At 44.4% G+C, this 8,813-nt stretch overlaps 1 protein-coding gene across 5 annotated transcripts in view; it reads left to right on the top strand.

Moving 5' to 3' along the window:
- Positions 1-8,011: 8,011 nt before the first annotated feature.
- Positions 8,012-8,813, top strand: part of LOC116947738 (oxysterol-binding protein-related protein 6-like) — a 52,325-nt gene continuing 51,523 nt past the window's right edge. For 2 of the 5 annotated variants that reach the window (XM_032963828.2, XM_032963797.2), the window contains exon 1: positions 8,014-8,651. The gene's annotated coding sequence lies outside the window, so the exon portion shown is untranslated. Of the gene's footprint in view, positions 8,652-8,813 lie in introns of all 5 variants that reach the window. The other 3 variants (XM_032963847.2, XM_032963817.2, XM_032963837.2) reach the window with 3 other exon arrangements.

Here is an 8,813-nt window from a genome sequence, read left to right as displayed (position 1 = left end):
CGCTTTCGTGACTGTAGGAATTACTCTTTGTTTTTTTCGGTAAAGTCACGTAGAAATAAGAAATAATAAAAAAAATTACATGCTAGCATACGCTATCATGTACATTTTTTTTATTATTTCTTATTTCTACGTGACTTTACCGAAAAAAAAACAAAGAATAGTTGTGCCTCCCCTACCCGATTACTAGTTAGTTTTTTCTCAGTACCGTATCGCGCTGTTGTCTGTTTTCGATCGCTACCTGTATCGTATCGCTGTCCACACGCTCTGCACTTCCTATGATGCTTTCACTTCATCCTAACACTGTCCATTATTAAACTAACGGAGCAAATACTCTATCTAATTATGTATGAATACTACGAAACATTTTAATTTTGTTAACAGAAAGCGGTCACTTCCGAATGTTCGTTTTTCCATGCGTTAGGCTAGACCTAGACTTCTCCGATCGATGTTGGCTGAGACCATGAGGAATCACTCCGCGGTATTCATCCGCAACCTCACCGCGCTACACTACTTGCGCTGCCGTAACTAACGCAAATATTTCCGCATATTTAATGCTTTTGAACATGTTTTATGGGAGCATTTCCGCAAGGTCGGATTTCCATAAGTCGAGTCTTCAGCAACCCGGGGGCTGTCTGTATATATAAAAAAATAGTGAGACATAGAAAAACACATTATATATTCGGCCTTTTAGAGATTGTTATCTTGACGATTTAAAAATCTCAATGCGTTGTCATATTCCAGGTACAATGCCAGGTCCACCGTGGGCCAAGTCTGTACCAGTGCCTCATCCCAGAGGATGGTGAGTCAAGCGTATTGCATCCCCATAAAACGATGAAAATTTAATATGACACCATTCATATTTCATCTGATAAAGGTGTCTTTTTCAATATGAATGCTCAGCGTTAATAAATATATTTATATTCCATCTATTACATGTTTTATTCCATAAGTCACAATTGAATATTAATTTGTAGACTCGGATAAATGTGCTTGTTTTTTTGCTATGTTGAGGCACTTTGCTGTTCACTTATCATGAAAAATATTTTCCCATAAGTCACAAAGAATAATTACAGTCTACTCAAACACAGGTATCCCTCAATTTATGGGCATTCGGTTAATACAATTTTGTGTTAATGCAATTGAGAAATTTTGGACACTTTTCGATTAACGAAATCGAATTTCCGCGTGCACGATATATCACATGGCACACGCCATGAAATCAAACACGAAACACCCGGGAGGCTACGTCATCATCCATCTTAAGCAGTGTCAAGGGATATCCTTAAAGTGCAACAGTAACGCCTCCACATCACCATTCCAGTCATTACAATATGCAGATCGTTTGGTTAGTACCCTGAAAGTTTCATTATTTTTAGTTTTAAACTAATTATTATGAAATCGTTTTAAAATTTGTTTTTTATTATGTTTGTATTGTTAAAATTTATATAGGTGTATATTTTTAGGTTAGGAATAGAGTTGGAATGTCTGAAACACATCCCAATTTTTTTTGTCTTAAATGAATGAGAAAAGCCATTTCGATTTACGAAATTTCGTTTAATGCATCCCTTTCATAAATCTAGGGATACCTGTATTTGTCAGTGGCATGGAGATAGGAACGGTGTCAGGGATTGGGAAGCAACTGCCTCCTAAATTTTGGAAGAGGATGGAAGCCATTTGTGTTGCCCACTATATATCCTTAATTGGCCCCAGTGACTTAATTCCCCGCCCCCACTTCAGTTTGTTAAAACGCACCTGCTCGGTGGTTTACATAAATAAAGAACTTCCGTGATGGTTCATCTTGTCAGTACGTTCATTGCTCAATAAACATTTAGGCAACTCTTGTTTGCCACTGCTAGCAAATGTTGATATAATGGATGCTATTGTTGAAACAGAGACCTCCCTGGAAGTCATGAACAGCTCTCCGTGAAAGAACACGGCTCTATTACTTGCAAAAGTACACATTTCATTTGAGTGTATGCTCTGAATGCACCATTGTCTGGAGACAGGACCTCTTGGGCTGCGGGATCTGCGTTGGCTGGCCCAGGAGCTGAGTGCAGCTGAGGTGGAGAAGGTGGTGCGGCGCCTGGGCGTGGGACGTGGTCGCATTAAGGCGATGCGCCTCCGCTCGCCGCACGACAAATGTGAGCAGGCTCTGGCCCTGCTGTGCTGTTGGCGCGTCGGCCGCCCACACTTTATTGACGAGCCCGTCGCTGTCCTGGCCTCCGAGCTGATGCGTTCCCTGTCGCCTCGTCGAGGGCACCGCCTGGCTCAGCGGCTCACGAGCCAAGAGGAGTACCACAGAGATGCTTGATCATTCTAAATTTGAAGTTTTCGTGACTGCAAGGATCCATACTTCAGTAAAAAATATTTCTTGCTGTGGTTGTTCACACCTGATGATGATTGCTTGTGTTCCAATCGAAAAGTCGTGATTTAATTCATTTTTTTTCCACCTACGTGACTTTACCCAAAGAACCAAAGAGTAAAGATGCTTGATCCTCTGATGGTAGACCCCGGTCCACGCATAGTGATACTTGGCGAGTGACATAGAGCAACACAAATTAAAAAAAGCAAAGTGTGCTACACACTCAAACCAGAAATTCTCTGTGATTATCACTTGTCTTGGTCAGCCCCGAAAAGCATTTGGTGACAACCGAGTGATGTGGCTATGCTTCCTGCGACATGCTTAATGATGGATGGTGTATGGTTAGAGCTAGGGGGGGGGGGGTTGTTGACTAGGATAATAACATGATAGCTGCCTTTGGCTTTTCAACATAGGCATGCCAACTGACACCTCTATCACCTTTATCAGACTGTTTTCACTTAGAGAAGTTGCACTTACTTGTACTCAAAGAGTGATCGTTTTGGTGGACCAACGAGCAGCAAAGGAATGACAGAGAGGAAAGTCTTCACGCCAATTGTCCTGTCATTGCTCTATAAAATTGCTACACGAGGACTCAGCGTAACATTAATGGTATGCAGTGCACTATAATTGAAAGAGGATAAGGGGGAGTGAGTGGGGCCTGTCAGAATGTTCTTCGGTGAACCTCAGATGCCTCCACAAATGTAAAACGAGAATATCACTATTTGTACTCGAGAAGGGGATTTAGTAAATGTGAATTAAAGTTGTGTTAGGGGTGGCTGCCTCCAATCCTTACTTTGGCACTACTCTCTTTTGTGGGAGAAACATCTAAATTCATCAGGATGTTATACTATGTACAGTCCAATGAGTCCCATATTCCCACGCACATGCCTCACTGTAACCTGCACGAATTGCAAACTAGATTGGCATTCACTCTTGTACATATGTAGTGACTGACTCAGAGACACTAAGAGTCAGAGGGACTCTTTATCAACAGCCTTCACAGTCCACACAGAGTAACTACAGCTCCCAGTCAGGACAGCTTGCAGGCTGCCTGACTGACGACGCCGAGCAGGTGAAGACATAGACGGTGGTGAAGACTCCAGCAGTACGACGGGATCCCACTCCAAGCAACAGCCCCGAGCTCTCGCTCAGGGTCCCCTTTTATCCTCCCAGCGCTCGGCCCCAGCCACGCCCCCTTTCTAGAACCTACTAGCGGGTTCCCGGGCTTCCCTCACGTGCCCCGTCTGTAACCTTTCCCCTACATCCCTCTCTCTGGTTTATCACGTGACCTGCTGTCAGACAGGGCTGCTGCAACTGCAGATCCCCTTCTCTGCCAGCGACCAGCGCGATGCTACGTAGTGACCAATTCTATGTCACTACACATACATTAACACTGTCAGTCAAAACAGAATACCAAATTGTGCATAAAATACGAGCCAACTATCACAGCATTGGTTAATGAAAACAAATTGCTGCTTAGATTGCATATATGTATTCCTTCATATTCTTGAAATGTAAATTATGATTAGACAACTTGCCCGATAATCTCAGAACATGTAGCACCAAAGGCAAGCATACAGTGAGGGAAAAAAGTATTTGATCCCCTGCTGATTTTGTACGTTTGCCCACTGACAAAGAAATGATCAGTCTATAATTTTAATGGCAGGTTTATTTGAACAGTGAGAGACAGAATAACAACAAAAAATCCAGAAAAACGCATGTCAAAAATGTTATAAATTGATTTGCATTTTAATGAGGGAAATACATATTTGGCCCCCTCTCAATCAGAAAGATTTCTGGCTCCCAGGTGTCTTTTATACAGGTAATGAGCTGAGATTAGGAGCACACTCTTAAAGAGAGTGCTCCTAATCTCAGCTTATTACCTGTATAAAAGACACCTGTCCACAGAAGCAATCAATCAGCTTCCAAACTCTCCACCATGGCCAAGACCAAAGAGCTCTCCAAGGATGTCAGGGACAAGATTGTAGACCTACACAAGGCTGGAATGGGCTACAAGACCATTGCCAAGCAGCTTGGTGAGAAGGTGACAACAGTTGGTGCGATTATTTGCAAATGGAAGAAACACAAAAGAACTGTCAATCTCCCTCGGCCTGGGGCTCCATGCAAGATCTCACCTCGTGGAGTTGCAATGATCATGAGAACGGTGAGGAATCAGCCCAGAACTACACGGGAGGATCTTGTCAATGATCTCAAGGCAGTTGGGACCATAGTCACCAAGAAAATAATTGGTAACACACTACACCGTGAAGGACTGAAATCCTGCAGCGCCCGCAAGGTCCCCCTGCTAAAGAAAGCACATACATGCCCGTCTGAAGTTTGCCAATGAACATCTGAATGATTCAGAGGACAACTGGGTGAAAGTGTTGTGGTCAGATGAGACCAAAATGGAGCTCTTTGGCATCAACTCAACTCGCCATATTTGGAGTAGGAGGGATGCTGCCTATGACCCCAAGAACACCATCCCCACCGTCAAACATGGAGGTGGAAACATTATGCTTTGGGGGTGTTTTTCTGCTAAGGGGACAGGACAACTTCACCACATCAATGGGACGATGGACGGAGCCATGTACCGTCAAATCTTGGGTGAGAACCTCCTTCCCTCAGCCAGGGCAATGAAAATGGGTCGTGGATGGGTATTCCAGCATGACAATGACCCAAAACACACGGCCAAGGTAACAAAGGAGTGGCTCAAGAAGAAGCACATTAAGGTCCTTGAGTGGCCTAGCCAGTCTCCAGACCTTAATCCCATAGAAAATCTGTGGAGGGAGCTGAAGGTTCGAGTTGCCAAACGTCAGCCTTGAAACCTTAATGACTTGGAGAAGATCTGCAAAGAGTGGGAAAAAATCCCTCCTGAGATGTGTGCAAACCTGGTGGCCAACTACAAGAAACGTCTGACCTCTGTGATTGCCAACAAGGGTTTTGCCACCAAGTACTAAGTCATGTTTTGCAGAGGGGTCAAATACTTATTTCCCTCATTAAAATGCAAATCAATTTATAACATTTTTGACATGTGTTTTTCTGGATTTTGTTGTTATTCTGTCTCACTGTTCAAGTAAACCTACTATTACAATCTTGTCCCTGACATCCTTGGAGAGCTCTTTGGTCTTGGCCATGGTGGAGAGTTTGGAAGCTGATTGATTGCTTCTGTGGACAGGTGTCTTTTATACAGGTAATAAGCTGAGATTAGGAGCACTCTCTTTAAGAGTGTGCTCCTAATCTCAGCCTGTTACCTGTATAAAAGACACCTGGGAGCCAGAAATCTTTCTGATTGAGAGGGGGCCAAACACTTATTTCCCTCATTAAAATGCAAATCAATTTATAACATTTTTGACATGCATTTTTCTGGTTGTTTTTGTTGTTATTCCGTCTCTCACTGTTCAAATAAACCTACCATTAAAATTATAGACTGATCATTTCTTTGTCAGTGGACAAACATACAAAATTAGCAGGGGATCAAATACTTTTTTCCCTCACTGTACATGTTCTAACCACACTCACTTTACAATGGAAATGTAGGACCTGGTGTTTAAATACACTGCTTGTGTTATTTTAAGAGAGTAGCTGAACACCTTTTTAGGCTTCTTTGCTAGACAAGGAGGCTATTGCCTTTTGACATGGGTAAAATAAGAGGCAAAGGTGCAGCCCTGCAATTGATTGGTCACTGTACTGTTGGCTTAAGATCCTCAACTAGTGTGATCTCTAGCGATCTCTTCTAAAAGGTATTTTGGCCTACTCTTTCATGCTAGCCAGACAACTTGCAAGAGGTGTGAATACCCACACTCTACCCCACCACACACAACCTGCTGATCAACATACATGTCATAGAAATCCATAAAGTAAGGAAGCCTCGTCCACTCAAGTACTGGTTAATCTCCATGCAGGCTCTTGTCATCTTTGCCAGATTTGCAGATCTCCCACACAAACTATGCATGACCAAGATGATGAATTGGAGACATAATTGTTATGTAAACACAGTGAGAAATGTACACTCACACACTTGTACAGTAATTATATTGGCTACGCCTGTGGTTAGCACCGACAAGACCTGTCTGACACACTTTACAACTTTTTGCAGAGAGGTGCTGTGGATGGGTCAGGTGAGGAACAAAAAAATAGAAATACAATTTACACTGTCCCTTGTGTTCTTGTTGAGAACGTATCAGAGGAAGAGGAATAGATCAGATTGCCCCTGACGTCTCTGATGGCCGCCAGTTCCCAGGCTACACAATTGTTCATCACTCACGTCCATCTGTCTGCACCGTGCTGTCCTTGTTATCCGTGCTGCTGTGGCTTCTTGTGAAAGGGAACAGTGTCAGTTTAACACGTAGGCTTTCGCGATCAATATCCATAAGAGGTTTTTTTTGGGGGGTTAGATCACGTAAATATATAAATGTGTCGTTAGAACCCGCCACCACCCGACACAGCCAACTAGTAAGGGTTGCCACGTAAACAGAATGTGGCCAATTCGTCACTAGTACAGCACACCGGTGTGTTGGAGAGCCAAGCCACAACATTTACAATCTGAGTACGACGTTTCGCCAGTAATTACAACTAGCTTCATCAGGCGACAGCCAGATTTGTGGAGAAGTCTTACTGTTTCGTTCCTTATATAGAGGCGTAGATGTGGTGACCACGCTTCTGCGCTCTTGCGTAAAGTAGTCAAGGGTACGCGCGAGTGACTACACATTATCCACATCGCATTTGGGGAATGTAATGTTTGAACACCAAATATGTTAGTTTACCAAATCAAATCTTTCCCAGTACACTGTGATGTAATGTTTAGCACAATGCTGGATTAAAAATAATGTTAAAGTTTCTTAAATCTCCCCAACCTATTCACCCAGCAGCATAAATTGGTCCACCACGTACACATAATGGTGGGGTAGAATGCGGATACTCCCACCTCTACGATTACGTCTAACAAATTTGGAAGAGTATGCCAAGTACCCTCTAAAAGGGCTCTCTTGAGTGGTAGTTCTTCCAGCAGCAGTGGTGGGAGCGAGCAATTGTAGGGCTGGACATCGACACTGGAGAGAATGGAATGTCAGTAACCGAGCACATTGGGATACGTACCATTATAATAAAATCGTGTGATGAATACATCATTGCCAATTAAACATTGGAATCTGACTGTATTCGATTGCAATGCACATACAGAACATTTAAAGTGGAAAATGGAATGGGCGACAATAAACAGGCATGTACTGTATTCACAGATGCAATGTACAGAGAATGAAGGGCACAATGAATATAAAAATAAATTTAAAAACCCCCCACACAAACTACAATTTCAATGATTGGCGCCTTCTTTCGCCCTCGATTTTTAATGACTCCGTGCTTATTTTTCCCTCCTCCTCCCCTCCTCCTCCCCAACAAGGGCGTTGCAAAATAAAAGATTCGCGGGGAGGTTAAATGAAGAGCTGGAAGAGCAGCGTGATGGGAGAGGGAGGGAGGCAAGAGGAGAGCGGGGAGGTGGGAGGGTTGGGGTAAGAAGGCTCGTGAGTGGCTGGGAGGGGGAACGATGTGAGAGAAAGAGAGAGAAGGAAGGGAGGGAGTTGAGTTGAGTTTGTTGGGGCTCCGCGCCCTCGAGCCGCGCGGTAGCCCAGCCCGGCCCGGCCCGGCCCAGCCCGGCCCGGCGGACCCACCCCCCCCCGAGGGCAGCAGGCAGGGGCGGGCACCCGGGACGGAAGTGCACAAACACAGCGGATGGGACACTCTCAGCACGCACGCAATTCACGCAGTGTGCACTTAGTTGCACGCACACACACACACAGGTCTAGCAAAGACGCATATTGATACATATTATAGTTCAATTGACATCAAACATTGACCACCGCGCTGTTACACAACGCACTGACACACAATTACACGGTTCCACACATCGACAGCTACTATACACAGTGACGTACGTTGACAGTTACACACAATGACACACAGTTATACAATGAACACGCACTGACACGCTCATTAACACACACACATCCACATTGACACACACGGTCACACACTTGAACACACACACTGACACACACACACAAGAGACGCACGTTGACATTGATACTGACACTAAAACCGCCCAAGGTTGTTACAGGGGCTATACTTAGTACTTTGAATAGCTCAGCTGCCATCCTTATCTCACGGCAGGAAACGGTGACCTCACAAGTGTGTAGGCCCCACGAACACTAAAGTATATACACAACCTGTGCAGTACACAACCGGACACATCGGTCGACTGCGACTCGAGGCTCCGTGGGGTGAACACGGCGAGGTGAGTCTGCGACCGATACACCTCCCAAATTGTGTGTTGTTTGTGTGTGTTTGTTTACACGGAGCCAGCCGTCATCGTCTTGGAGTGCTCAACCCGTGGTTCTTTATCCGCTGCTTGACGAAGCAGCCACGCCGACGCCACGAATCCATCTCATGTCGATCA

The sequence above is a fragment of the Petromyzon marinus genome, chromosome 2 (assembly GCF_048934315.1).
Source record: "Petromyzon marinus isolate PM22_M1 ecotype Great Lakes invasive population chromosome 2, UKy_Petmar_22M1.pri1.0, whole genome shotgun sequence".
NCBI classification, from domain to species: Eukaryota; Metazoa; Chordata; class Hyperoartia; order Petromyzontiformes; family Petromyzontidae; genus Petromyzon; species Petromyzon marinus.
Note: the sequence above shows the minus strand (reverse complement) of the source record. Positions and strands in the feature narration are given on the sequence as shown.